Source organism: Miniopterus natalensis, chromosome 13 (genome assembly GCF_054644295.1).
Source record: "Miniopterus natalensis isolate mMinNat1 chromosome 13, mMinNat1.hap1, whole genome shotgun sequence".
Classification (NCBI taxonomy): Eukaryota; Metazoa; Chordata; class Mammalia; order Chiroptera; family Miniopteridae; genus Miniopterus; species Miniopterus natalensis.
This window is the reverse complement of record NC_142093.1, coordinates 54,992,943-55,008,069: the sequence shown is the minus strand read 5'-3', so window position 1 is coordinate 55,008,069 and position 15,127 is coordinate 54,992,943. Positions and strand designations below refer to the sequence as shown.

The 15,127-nt window shown below is 37.5% G+C and overlaps 1 protein-coding gene and 1 non-coding gene across 2 annotated transcripts in view; both read left to right on the top strand.

Annotated features, from left to right (window-relative positions):
* Nucleotides 1-692: 692 nt before the first annotated feature.
* The window catches only part of TSGA10 (testis specific 10), a 79,901-nt gene continuing 65,466 nt past the window's right edge, over nucleotides 693-15,127 (top strand). The window contains exons 1-2 of the mRNA XM_087823715.1: nucleotides 693-819; nucleotides 13,283-13,498. The gene's annotated coding sequence lies outside the window, so the exon portion shown is untranslated. The remainder of the gene's footprint in view (nucleotides 820-13,282; nucleotides 13,499-15,127) is intronic.
* Nucleotides 9,788-9,914, top strand: LOC148091703 (small nucleolar RNA SNORA70). The gene has a single exon (XR_015715616.1). It is a non-coding gene; the product is annotated as a small nucleolar RNA SNORA70 (small nucleolar RNA).

Below are 15,127 nucleotides of genomic sequence, written 5' to 3'. Positions count from 1 at the left end.
TTCTTTGTACAGAAGCCATGTACATTTGTAATGTTGCTGGATTTAATTGTTCTCCATAAACATTGTGTCAGTTTACAGCGCCACAGTGATGTATAACAATCTATGTCATATATCCAACTATTTTATCTTTGCCATTGTGACAAAGATAAAAAGTGGTATCCACTGCTGCTTCACTCTGTATCCCTATAACTGAAGAGATTGAATATCTTTAAATCTATTTATAAGCCATGTATGTGAAATATCCATATTCTTTGCCAGTTTTTCTACTAGGGTATTTCTTTTCCTTTTTTATTTATAGAAATTATTTATATATTAGGGAAGTCAGCCCTTGGTGATATGGGTAGCAAAACTTTTTGGAAAACACAGGCCTAGAGGGAGACTACTTAATTATCTGCCACCCAATATTTCCTTACTACAGTGATTACCAAGGGGATAAGATGGGGCGTGTATTTTTTGAAAAGCATGTTCAATATTGTAGTTATATTTGGAAAACACAGAAAAAGTTTTATAATATAAAATGTTTAGAAATTAAAGCTTGGTGAAATCCTCTTTGCTGGTATAACAAGGTTAAAACCAACTGAAAATGTATCTAAGAAGGTTGTTAATTTCCAAAATTTATTGACTGTTGTGAAAAATCACAAAACTGTTTTAAATGGAATGTTCTGGTATTATTCCCATTCTTTCCACTAGGTTACCACCAAAGAAGATAATTTTGGTCTAGGGGCTCCAGTTTCTGAAGCTGGAAAATATCAGAATACTCTCCAGCTAGAACAAGAAGTGAGAACTCAAGATAAATTCATCTCTGCACTGAAATTACAGGTTACATTTAATTTACATACATATTTACTTCTCTCAATTAGTTTTGGCTGGGGCCTATTTTAAAATGAGATGAAGAATAAAATTAATTCAGTGCTGGTTTTATGGTTTTTATTTTATGGGTCTACAATAATTTCATTTTTATCTTAACCATTTTGATACACATAGATTCAGAGTCAGTGAGTGCAAACTAAGTGTTGTATTAGGTACTTTCAAGTACATAATCTTACTTCATCCCAACCTTGCGAAACTGTTGCTACTTCTGTTTTACAGACATGGAAACTGAAGTTCCAAGAGGTTAAAGAATTGTGATACTGGCCTAATGAGTGACAGAGCTAGGATTTCTCTGAACTCCCAAGTTAGCTAGGATTTGAACCCGTTCTCTGACCTCCAAGTTCAGTATTGCTTCTCTTCTGGTGCCTGATCTGTGGTGTAGCTATTAATAGAAATCGCCTCTTCTAGGAAGAAGTAGACTGATTTCCCCTATTCCCCCTACTAAGTACAGCTAAACCCCCCGAACATTATGTATAAAACAAATGGAACACTGAAAGGTGGGAAGAAAAAAAACTGACTAGGGACCCTATCATACAATGAGTGACACATTAGTGAGTTCCTAGATTTTCTTTTTGCTCCATATATTTCAGACAGGTACTGGAAAAACTTGCCCTCAGAAACAACAATGGGTGCAGACCAAATAAAAGGTCTCAGAAAAGCCATCTATCTCTAGCCAATGGACTAGGAAAGGACAGCCTAGCAAGGCAGACTACTTTTAGACAACAGAGTGGAAAAAACTATAGCCCTGTTCCTGCCAGCAAAGGCTAAGTAAAGAGCCTAGACTTCTACCCTTGCCAGGCTATAACAAGAAGCCCCATGTGCACCTCGTACTCTCTCCGTGATCCCCCACCAAGTTCTCCATCCTGACAAGGTGGTATCAGAGAGGATGGCTGAGTTGGGAACCAAGACTTTTCTGCCCACAAAGCAGTCAGTAAGGGAAGTTCCCAACCCCGTAGTGTGTGTGTAAACCACATGGGGAGCCTGTACATCTACCCCCACCTGGTAGTATGAGGTGCCCCCTTTCCTCCTTGCTGGAGTTGTCAGAGGAGACAGTGCAGAGTTAGGGCTTTTACCATGACCCAGCATTAACAAGTCCACTCACCTACAGAGGCTGTGGAGGACAGGAGAGAGCAGTAATGAGGCACCTTTGTTTTTCGTAGCTGTTGTGTTATCAGCAGTCCTAGTGAGGAGCTTGAACTTCCATCCCTGCCTAGCAGCAACAAGGAGCATCACCTTCTCCAGGTGTCCATGGAAGCCTTAGGTAGAAACTGGACTTCCATCCCACCTAGCAGGAAAAAGGCAGTGTCCCTCTTTTCTAGCTGGAGCAGTGTCACAGGAAACCCACTAAAACACCAGGTTTCAATAATAATAAAAAAAGACTCCTCAGCCCCCAAATCAGGAAGATCTAAATTTTAATGAGAAAAGACAAGATATACCAACACAGAGATGAATTAGATACTATAATTATCTGACAAGGATTTTAAATCAGCCATCTTAGAAGTGCTTCAGCAAGCAATTTTGTGAATTCCTGAGACATACAAAAGAAAATAGAGAACCTCAGCCAAAAAAAAAAAAAAAAAAGACATAAAGAGATACAAAGAAGAACCAAATGGAAATTTTGGAAGCAACCAAATTGTTCTTCAATAAGTAAATGGATAAATGAACTGTGGTGCATCTGAAGAATGGAATTGTAAAAGGAAATGAGTTATCCAGCCACAAAAAGACATAAAGGAACCTTGAAAGCATATTGCTAGGTGCAAAAAAAGCAATCTGAAAAGGTTATATACTCTCATTTCAGCTATATCACCTTCTGGAAAAGACAAAACATAGAGACCTTAGAAAGATCACTGCTTGCCAGTGATTTGGAAGGAGGGAGTGGTGAATGGAGCACAGGTGATATTTAGGGCAGTGAAACTTTTCTGTATGATACAATAATGATGGTTACAGGTCATTATACATTTGTCAGAACCCATAGAATCTACAGCCCAAAGAATGAACCCTAATGTAAACTATCGACTTTAGTTAATAATAATGTATCAGTGTTGGTTCATCAATTATAACAAATGTACTACACCATTACAAGATGTAAGAGGGTAAAATGAAGGGGTTTTGGGGGTGGCAAAACAAAAGGATGTCAGAAATCTCTCTAATTCCTGACCAATTTTTCTATAAACCTAAAACTGCTCTAAGAAATAAAGATTATTAAAAATGCACAGAAGGAAATGTTTCTAAATTTTGTATCAGATAAGGCATTAATATCCAGAATATAGAGAACTACTACAACTTAACAACAATCACAAACCCAGTTCAAAAATGGGTGAAGGACTTGAATAGACATTTCTCCAAAGAAGATACAGATGGCTAATAGGACATGAAAAGATCACCAACCATTAAAGTAATGGAAATTAAAACCCCAATGAGATATCACTTTACACCCATTAGGATGGATATTATAAAAAAAACCCAACAGAATATAACCAGTATTGGTGAGCATGTGGAGAAACTGGAGCCCAGTATGTTGCTAGTGGGAAAGTAAAAATGGTGCAGCCATGTTGAAAAAAGTTTAGCAGCTCCTCAAAAAGCTAAATACAGAATTACAGTATGTTCCCAGATATTCCACTCCTAAGTATATCCCCAAAATATTAAAAGCTGGCCCTCAAAGAGATATTCGTACACCAGTGTTCATAGCAGCATTATTTCCAATAGCAAAAAGTTAGAAACCCAGATGTTCATCAACACATGGATGGGTAAACTGTGGTATGTACATGCAATGGAATATTACTCAGCCTTAAAGAATAAAATTCTGATACAATGATACAACATGGATGAGCCTTGAAAACATTATGCTAAGTGAAATAAGGCATGCACAGAAGGACAAATATTGTATGTACCTAGAATAGGAAAATTCATAGGTTTTGTTTAATGGGTACAGAGTTTCTGTTTGGCATAATGGAAAAGTTCTGAAAATGGATATGGAAAGGTTGCACAACATTATGAGTATTTTTAATGCCACTGAATTGTACACAAAATAGTTATAATGGTAAATTTTATGGTATATTTTACCACAAAAATTGTTAAATAACAGTAGCTGAAGTGAAAAACTCAGTGTTCTCAAACAACAAAATACACAGGAGAGAGGAATGAATCAGTGAACGTGAGAACAGATAAATAGAAATTACCTAAAGAGAGAAAAAATAGATTGGAAAAAAATCAATGGAGGTTTAGAACAGGAGGAACTGTAACAAAAGATACAATATTTGGATAATTGTAGTCCCAGTTAAAGAGGAAGGAAAGAGTGAGGCTGAAAAAGTATTTGAAGGAATAATGGCTAAATATTCCCCAAATTTGGTAAAAGACAAGACATTAAAGGAGTCTCCCAAAGAAATCCATGCCTAGGCACTTTATATTTAAACTTGTGAAAACTAAAGACAAAAAAAATTCCTCAGATTAAAGATGGCAGCGGACTGAGTAGAAGGTCTACTGATGGTCTCCCAGGACTAAACTGGAATTACAACTAAAACCATCCTGAATAATAAACTGCAACTGAAGACTTGCTAGAGAGCACCCTTAAAACCAAAGACCTAAAGCAGAGACAGCATAGAGACTGGTAGGAAGTGCAGAGGCACAAGAGGGCTCAGCTGAGGGATGATATATCAGCTGTGGGGCTTTCCCACTGAGGACTCTGAGGTCTAAACCACAAGCTGGGCTTCCCAGCCAAGAGCACCAGAGCTGAGAAGGGTGCCCACATAACAACTGGCTGTGAAAAGCAGCAGGGATTCTGTCTGCCAGGGACAGAGACTAGAACTACAAGCACCCTCTTAAAGAGTCAAAGTACAAAGTTGTGTGTAGCCACTCACCTTGGGCTCCAGTAGAGGAAGGGCAGATTGGACTGGAGCTGGGTGAGGAGAATCTAGGGTTGTGGGCTCTGGAGGCAGATCAGAAGGCACCCGTCTGAATTCCTGTGCCAAGTCATTCCCCCATACTGCAGACTACCTCTTTCTCAGGCAGACATTTTGCAGCTTTTGCCTGGGAGGGGGGAGGAAGCAATTGCCCCACCCTGCTAGGAAACCTTTTGCCCTACCCAGAGGAGTTTCTACAGCCTTAGGCTCCTTAAGAGACTGATAACCAGCTACCCCACCCTGTGGAATTTCTACAGCCTGAGGCTCATTAAGAGAATCAGATTAATCAGCCTGCAGGCAGAGGCAGAGCTCAGAGTGCTCTGAGTCTTTGCCTGATCTGCTTCTGGACCTGGGCCTTGGAAAGCAGACTGTGGTGTGCACCTTGGTCCTGTCCAAACACACCCAGCCCCAGCAGAGGAGACCTCAAGCCGAGGGTTGTTGATAGCTTCAAACAGGATACTCAGGGCCAGTCACAAACTGCATCTGACAATTGGCCTGTACCAGAGACCCTCCAAAAAGTGAGAGTCCTAGCAGATCTAATACATAGCAAGAAACCCAGACAGTCAAAATGGGGAGACCAAAAAACATGCCCCAAATGAAAGAACAAGACAAGTCTCCAGAAAAAGAGCTAAATGAAATGGAGATAAGCAATCTCTCAGATATAGAATTCAGAATACTGATTGTAAAGATGCCCAACAGCATGAAAAAGGATATGGAAACTATGAAGAAAATTAAGAATGGCATAACAGAAATAAAGAATACATTGGAAGGAATAAAAAGCAGATTAGAGGAAGCTGAGGCTCAGATCAGCAAATTAGAAGACAGCAGAAAAAATCAGATTCAAAAAGAAAAAAACATTTAAAAACAGGATGACAATTTAAGGGAGCTGTGGGACAACATGAAACAATATTTGCATTATGGGTGTGCCAGAAGAGGTGGAAAGTAAGCAGGGATAGAGGCTTTGAAGAAATAATGGCAGAAAACTTCCCTAACCTGGTCAAGGAAAAAGTCACACAAGTTCAGGAGGCACAGAGAGTCCCAAGCAAGAATCCAAAGAGGCCCACACCCAGACACATCATAATGAAAATGCCAAAAATTCAAGACAAAGAATCTTAAAGGCAGCAAGAGAAAAGCAATTTCTTACCTACAAAGGAGCTCCCATAAGACTGTCAGCTGACTTCTCATCAGAAACTTTACAGGCCAGAAGGGAATGGCATGAAGTATTCAAGGTAATGCAAAGCAAGGATCTGAAACCAAGACTATGCTATCAGCAAGACTATCATTCAAGATAGATGGCAAAATAAAGAGCTTTCCAGGCAAAAAAAAAAGCTAAAGGAGTTTATCACCACCAAACCAGCATTGCAGGAAATGTTAAAGGGACTGCTGTAATAATAAGAAGAAACAGAGAGAGAAACATAGGCATAAAGAATTAAAATGGCAATAAATAAGGACCTATCAGTAATAACCTTAAATGTAAATGGATTAAATAAAAAGACATTGCATGGCTGAATGGATAAGAAAACATGACCCAAATATATGCTGTCTTCAAGAGACATACCTCAAAAGACTCACACAGGATGAGAGTGAAGGGATGGAAAAAAATTTTCAATGCAAATGGGAATGAAAAAAAAAGCTGGGGTAGCAATACTCATATTAGACAAAATAAACTTCAAAATGAAGACCATAATGAGAGACAATAAAGGTCACTATGTAATTCTAAAGGGATGGATCCAACAAGAGCATATAACCCTGATAAACATGTACACCCAATATAGGAGCACCTAAATTTACAAAAAAAATTCTAGAGGAATGAGTGGATAAAACTGCTACATTTACACCGTGGAATACTATGCAGCTGTAAAAAAGAAGGATCACTTATCCTTTGGGACAGCATGGAGGGACCTGGAGAGTATTATGCTAAGCGAAATAAGCCAGTCAGAGAAAGACAAGTACCACATGATCTCACTTATATGTGGAACATAATAAACAAAATAAACTGACGAAAAAAATAGATCCAGAGACATAGAAACATGGAATAGGCTGAGGTATCTCAGATGGAGGGTGGGGATGGGTTGGTGGGTGAGTGGGGAGAGATTAATCAAAGAACTTACATGTTTATAAGCATAACTCATGGACACAGACGTTGGTATGGGGAAGGCCTGAGAGTGGGGTGGATGTGGAGTGGAAGGGATCAATGGGGGAAAAAAGGGACATATGTAATACTTTCAACAATAAAGATAATTTTTTTAAAATCCTGAAATATACCAGAGAATTCATTACCTAGAGGGGAACATCAACTAAAATTACAGCAGTTCTGGAAAAATGGGGGTCAGAAGGAAGTGGCACATTTTTCAAGTGCTGGAGAAAAGAACAGTCAACCCAGGATGCTGTATGAAGGGAAAATCCAGACATTCTCAGATGAAGAAAACTAAAAGAATTGGTTGCCAGCAAAGGATAGCAAAAGGAATTCCTCTAACTAGGAAGAAAGTGATAAAAGAAGGAATCTTGAAAGAATAGAAAGAAAGGAAGAACATCATTTAGAGCATAAATATGAGTAAATGCAATAGATTTTCTTTTTTCCTTCTTGTTTTCTTGATGCATGTAGAGGATATGTTTAAGACAGTTATTAATAGAGGAGGAAAATGGTACATAACGGACAGTAAGGTTTCTGCCGTTCACTTGAACTGGTAAAATGTAGGCTGTGATAAGTTGTTAGTTTATAACGTAACATCTAGGGCAGGCATGGGGAACAGCCAGCCAGCCTGCTTTGTATGGCCGATGCAATCGTTTGGTCTGGCCCCGCCAAGGCAACCACAGGTGGCACTCGAGATTCAATAAATCGAGGAGCTTTTTTCATAGCTAATTCTTAAGGTAATATTTTGTATAACCTGTGAATGATGTTATGAATATCCAAATGGTCTTTGGCAGAAAAAAGTTTCCCCACCCCTAATCTAGACCAACCATTAAAATGCTATACAGCTTTGGCTGGTGTGGCTCAGTTGGTTGGGTATCATCCTGTGCATCAAAAGGTTGTTGGTTTGATTCCCCATCAGGGCTCATACCCCTCTTGTGGACTCCATCCCCAGTAGGGGGTGTGCAGAGGCAGTTGATCAATGTTCTGCTCTCACATCGATGTTTCTCTCTCTCTCTCCTCTCCCCCCCCTCTAAAAATCTTTTTTAAATGCCATACAAAAAGATATACTCAAAAATACCACAGGTAATTCAAAATGGAATTAAAATTTAAAAATGTTCAAGTAATCCACAGAAAGGCAAGAAAAACAAAACAGTGAACAAAAAAAGGTCACACTTGAGTTATAACAAAAGTAATTACATTAAATACATATAGTCTATACCCAATTAAAAGATGCAAACTGATAGAGTGGAGTAAAAATCATGACCTAACTTTATGCAGTCTACAAGAAATCCCCTTTCTGCATGTAGCCAAGTTGAAAGTTCGAAAGGCACACAGACCTGAAATGAAGTAAAACTGTCCCCGTTTGTAGATAACATGATCTTCTACTTAGAAAGTCTCATAAAATATACAATACAAAAACCAGAACTAATTAGTGACTTCAGCAAAAATACATATGTTCATGGATTGGAAGCCTCAACATAGGAAAGTTGTCAATTCTGCCCAAATCAAAATGCAACAGGTTTAATGCAACGTCCATCAAAATTCAGGCAAAAACTATTTGAAAAAGGATCAATAGTGCAGCGAAAGCCTGGGGGTGGGATGGATGCAGGGTGGAGGGGACCAAAGGGGGGGGGGAAGGGACATCTGTAATACTTTCAACAATAACGATAAATTTTAAAATTAAAATTTAAAAATTTAAAAAAGAATAGTCATTCTACTTGATTCCAAAACTTGATATGTAGCTGTACTGATAAAGACTATGGTATTGCTAGAGTATAGGCACATACATCAATAATACAGCATAGAGAATCCAGAAATAGCCTACACAAGTACAGCCAAATCATTTTTGATAGAGGTACAAATGCAGTTTGGTGAGGAAAGACAGTCTTTTCAACAAATGCTACTGGAGCAATTGGATATCTTTTAGGGGAAGAAAATAAGCCTAGTTCTAAACCTCATACCATATATCAAAATCAACTCAAAATGGATTATAGAGTTAAATGTAAAATATAAAAGTAAGTAGAGGTAACAGGAGAAAATATTCAGGACCTTGGACTTGGTGAAGAGTTCTTAGAAATGGCACCAAAAGCATCATTCATAAAAGAAAAAAAATAATTTCAATTTTATAAAATTTAAGTCTTTTGCTCTATGAAAGAGCATATTAATAAAATTAAAAGATGTTACAACTCATATTTAGAACACATGAAAAATTCATCAAAACTCAGCAGTAAGAAGCAAATAATCCAATTAGAGCATAAGCAAAGGACATGAAGAGATATTTCACAGAAGTATATATGGTTGACAAACACATAAAAAGATGTTTATCCATTGTAAACATCAGGGAAATGCAAATTAAGACCATGCTGAAATAATGTACACCTATAAGAACAGCTAAAATTAAAAATAGTGACAATACCAAATGCTGGTAAAGATGAGGAGAAACTGAATCATTCATACATTTCCAGTGGGAATGAGAAATGGTACAGCGACTCTGGAAAAATAATTTAGTTCTTATTAAAGTAAACATACATTTACCATATAATCCAGCATGGAAATATATGTCCATTCAAGAATCTGTATACAGTTGTTCATAGCAGCTTTATTTGTTATAGCCCAAAGCTAGAAATAACTAAAATTTCCCTTAATCTGTAAATGAGTAAGCAAACTGTGATAATACATATTATGAAATATTAATCAGCAATAAAAAGGAATGAACTGTTGATCCAAGTTGTCAACTTGGATAGACCTCAAGAGCATTGAGCTGAGGGAAAAAGCCAATATCAAAATATCACATAGTGTGATCTGTATCACATGATTTATCTATATAATGTTATCAAAATGACAAAATTATAGAGATTAGTGGTTGCTAAGAGTTAAGGATGGCCTACAATTAAGACCCTGCTCTTTTCCCCCTGGGAGCACAGTGTGCAGTGGCTGCAAACAGCAGCACCCTCAGTACTCTATGCAGCCTGTTGCTTGTATGGGTTGTCCCAAGGGACCTTGAGACAGCCCTTTCCAGTGGACACTCACGTCTGACCTCATGCTGTTCCCAACCTATATGGGTGCTTTTGGAAAGCTCCAGGGCACAGTGGCCAGGGTCCATGTTGGCCAAGTCATCATGTCCATCCGCACCAAGCTGCAGAACAAGGAGCATGTGAATGAGGCCCTACACAGGGCCAGGTTCAAGTTCCCTGGCCGCCAGAAGAGCCACATCTCCAAGAAGTGGGGCTTTTACTAAGTTTAATGCAGATGCATTTGAAGGTATGGGGGCTGAAAAGTGGCTCGTCCCAGATGACTGTGGGATCAAATACATCCATAATCATGGCCCCCTGGACAACTAGTGGCCCTTCACTCATGAGAGCCTCAGGCTGACCCCTCCTTACGCACACCCACTAATAAATCCTATTTCATGCCCCCCACAAAAAAAGACAGTTAAAGATGGGGAGAGAGAGGATGTAACTATAAAGGGCAATCTTTGTGGTGATGGAATTGTTCTGATCTTGTTGAGGTAGTAGTTAAAACACTATACACGAGATAAAATCATATAGAACAATACACTATATAGCAATGTGAAGTCTCTGGGTTTGCTATAGTCCTGTGATTAAGATGTAACCATTGAGGGAAATGGAGTCAAGGGCAATGAGACCTCTCTGTACTATGTTTGCAACGTCCTGTGACTCTTCTGTTATTTTAAAATAAAAGGGCTTTTTTGTTTGAGTTTTTTTGAAAAGCTGCTTTTTGGGTACCTCTTACCTGCCAGAAATTTTACTTGAACTTTAATACCTCTTTACATGCAACCCTGCGAGTTGTAGATACTCTCTTCACTTAACAAATGAGACTCAAGAGTCTTCTCTTTATTTTTTCTGAAGTCAATATGCACCTCTTAGGATCAAGAACATATGGTAAATTGCCTGAGTTAAGTCACTGGTAAAGGACTGCAGCCAGATTTACATCTACCTGCCTTAGTCCAAAGCCCACATCCTTTCTACTACTCTAAACTGCCTCTTCCAAAGTGTTTATACCTTGGAAATGTATGAGTGTAGAGCTTGGTGTCAGAGGTTAGGGGAGTATTCATGCATTTATTTATAATTTATTTTTTTATTTAACAATAACTTGTTATGTGCTAAATATATAATGATACAAAAATGAGTTATGTTGAAAAATTAGAGATACAATCCATTTAAAGTTGCTTGTAATTTAGTGGAAGGGACAGGAAAGTAAAAAATGATTATAATATATCTTATAAAATTCTAAGATAAAACTAAATTAAATGCTTTAGAAGCACTTAATCTTTCCTGGTGCAGTGAAAGGTCAGCAAGCATTTTTAGTGTGCTCTAGTTGCTCAGAAATGTGGCGCTCTAGAAGTCATGAACAAAGAAGAATAGACATAAGAACAGATAAATAGAAGTTTATCTGTTTGTTTACCCCACATCCTATAGTTTAAAAAATTCTGGTAATGAAAATAGCTTAGATAATAAGAATAGGGGAAAATAAACTTGGTGAAAGCATAGGATGAGAATAGCAGACAGTTACTGCACAGACTTCTGTAGCAGTGGACAAAAGTGGGCTGCAGATTGGCCTTAAAAGTCCTAGAGGCAAAGGCAAAAAGGAAATTTTACGTAAATAATTCACAGTCCATGGGGTAGGAACAAGCTTGGTATCTATCTAGAAGAACTACATGTTTTCCTGAAATATCCAAAGAACAAAAAGATTTCCTTGAGGATTCTCATAAAAAGGGGTTCAGTGACAGCATGTAACATTTTCAATAACTTCCCCAATTCAGGTTTTTAAATGACTTTAGTGAGACTGTGTTCTGCAGTGTGTCCGAACCTTAGGTCTGTGTTGGGGATGGTGGCTAGTTAGGCCAGACAGGTCAGAAGGGCTGGGATCACAAATGGCATTCTTTCATTTTATTCATTCTCAGTGAGACGAAACACCCCAGATTATAGGCGTTACCTCAAATTTTCATTTTCAATGAATTTTTAGCTGTATGTGGGAAAAGGCCAAAAGAGAGGAGAGTAGGAGGTATTGCTAAAATTTCAGGCCCATGTGATAAAGGACTCAGCTAAGAAAATACATGCATTTGCAGTTTCCCTTTTTTTATTTATTCTTCAAATTTTTCTTGTTTCCTGGATTTGATAATTTAAACTCTTTACCTCTAAATCTGACAAGTTAGTGTGTGCCTTACAAAATGCCAAAGGGAGAGTTGAATTAAAATAATGGCTTTTATGGTGCTTCTGGGTATGTATTGGGTACAATCAGTGTCATTGTAGTATAAATATAACTCATAGCCTTTAGGATATTTTTTATATAGTGACAAGTTATAGATAAAGTTTATGTTTTTAAAGAAAACTGTTGATTCTGATGGATTGGAAAGAACTATATAGTTATTTGAAAAGGGCAAGGTCAGGGCAAGAATACTGTTAGAACTAAGAAAACAATTAAATGAGGTATTTAGCAATTTTAGATGCTCCTTGAAGACTGAGACTTTTTTCTTTTGTCTTTTTACATATCCCAGAGGGTACTGAAACTGTGTCTTGACTATAATAGGTGCTCAATAAATGTTTGTTAAATACGCAATGAGAGTCAAATACTATGGGAAAGGATCTTTGTGCCACTATATCTCATAGCTATGTCCTTTATGGCACTTAACATATTGTATTTGTATTTTCTCAAGTAAACAATAAATCCTCTGAGGGCAGGTACCTCACCTGGCTTTGAATCTTTAGAATTTAACATAGTTCCTGACATATAATCATTGTTCAATGTGTCAAATATATATATTTTCCCCTTTAAAGGCATTTGGATACCTTTGTGATTGAAAAGCCCTTTTCTTGGTCCCTTGATAGTTTGATAGTGGGCTGGGAAGGAAAGCTCGACATTAGTCAGAAAATGCTTGATGATTTGGTATTTAGCTTAGTCAAGCAGTTATTGATGTGTTTGTTCAAAAGGGCTTTTCTAAAGAGCTAACATACTTTGATAACAATAAAAGGAACTTTAGTTATAGAATGCCTAATTGATGATACTGATTATTAAAATTAAATAATTTTAAGATTGTTGTTTCTTTCTGCAGATAGAAATATTTGGCAATTTTTCTAATAGTATGGTTAAAAATCAATAGTAATTAAATTCTTTTTTTATTAAACTGTAAATTGTCTTGAAAGATATAACTCTAAACCTTTAGATTTTTATTTGGTATAATTTTTCAGATAGGGAAACTATTCACATGGCACAAAATTCAGAAAGTCAAAAAGGACACATAGTTAAGTCTCCTTGCCATGGAAGCAAACCCACCTTTCTGATTCCAGCCACCTCATTGTTCCTGGAGGGAAGCTAAGGAAATATTTTAATGTGATTATTTTCTTTCTAATTGTAACAGATTGAAGACCTCAAACAGACAAATCATGCCTTGGAAGAATATGTTAGGAAACTCTTGAACAATAAGGAAGTGGTAAGCGGTCAAATAGACAGTTTAACCAGCCACAATGAGCATCTTTGTAAGGAACTGATTAAAATTGACCAACTAGCAGAGCAACTGGAAAAACAGAAAAATTTTGTGGTGGATACCGCCGACAAGGAACTTGAAGAAGCAAAGGTATTAGATTTACTCATGATAGGATTTTTTTTTAAATGATGTATAATTGACATATTAGTTTCAGGTGTGCAACATAATGATTTTATATACATATGTGTGTGTGTGTGTGTATATATATATAAAATAGTGTGTGAAATGACCACAATAATACTAGTTGACATCTGACTACTGATCAAAACTTTAATTCTACTTTAAACATCATGTAATTATTAAATGCAATGGAAAAAATGACATTCTTATTTATATCATTTGAAAGTTTTTTAGATTTGACATTATATTTAAATGTTCGTTCTATGGATAAAATTATATTGTATCTTACATTTTATTTCTTTTAAAAACTTTTGTTAAGAAAATTTCCCAAGTGAGATGTAGTAATGGTGAAAGCTTCAAGCAATGATAATGTTCTGTGCCAAACACTTCTCCTCCTCCCTAATTCTCCTCTCTGCACAGGTAACTGCCAGTAAGATACATGTACCCCATTCCTTTCTCCTGTCTGTATTCACACCCACAGTATACTTCACACTTTAGAAAAAGTTTTTTAACCAAAGTTTCTTTGTAGTCATAGTTGTCAATATTTTGATTGTTTTATTTTTTGAGGTTCCCTCCCCCCTTTTAAAATTTGAGTAGACTTTACTTTTTAGAGCAGTTTTAAATTCATAGCAAAACTAAGCAGAAGGTACAGAGATTTCCCATATACTCCCTGCCCCCACACCTGCATAGCCTTCCCCATCATCAACATCCCCCACCAGAGTGGTACAAAGCCGGGTGGGGCTTGGGGCCACCAGTCGCTGAATCCAATTCAATGGAGGCAGGGTTGAATCATCTAAGGCGTTTATTGAGAAGGCGGGCCAACCAAGAAGACAGGGAGCCTACAAGCTTCCAAAACCTGTCTTAAGGAGTGGCCTGAGGGATAGGGCTAATGAGGCAAACTGGGGCTGGGAATGCAATGCAGCTATGTGCAGTCCTGGCACCTGGGGGTATCTCCATAAGGTGAGATCTGCACTCCTTTGATCTGGGTGGCCTGGCGATGTCTTGATGATAAGGTGATATCTTAACCCATTGTTCACAGCTGCGCCACCTCCTTAATTGCTTCAGTCCAGGATCAAGGAGAGTGTAGGGTGCAAAGGCCTAGGAGAAAGAAGTCTAAGAAAAAAGAACTTAAATTCCTGCTTACATAAGTATATATGTTTACAAGTAATATAATTATATTTCAGATTAATTCAGGTGTTCAGTCTTTGGACATTATAAGTGCCCCTATCAAACCTATGTTGACACATGATTTTTACCCAGAGTCCATATTTTACATTAGGTTCACTCTTGGTGTTGCCCATTCTGTGGGTTTGGACAGATGTAAAATGACATTTATCCACAATTATACTATCAAAAAGAATAGTTTCACTGCCCTGAAAATTCTCTGTACTTTGCCTCATTTTGATTCTTGTTTAAGAAGGCCTTCTCACCTCAAGAACTACAAGAACATTTTCTACTTTTCTTTTAATACTTTTAAATAATTTTTTTTTAAAGTTAAAATCCTTTGGAATTTTTTTTGTTCTAGTATGAGGTAGGGTCGACTAGTCCTTTCTTTAGTCACTGATTTGAAGAGCCATTTTAGCAGCTACTGCGTGGACA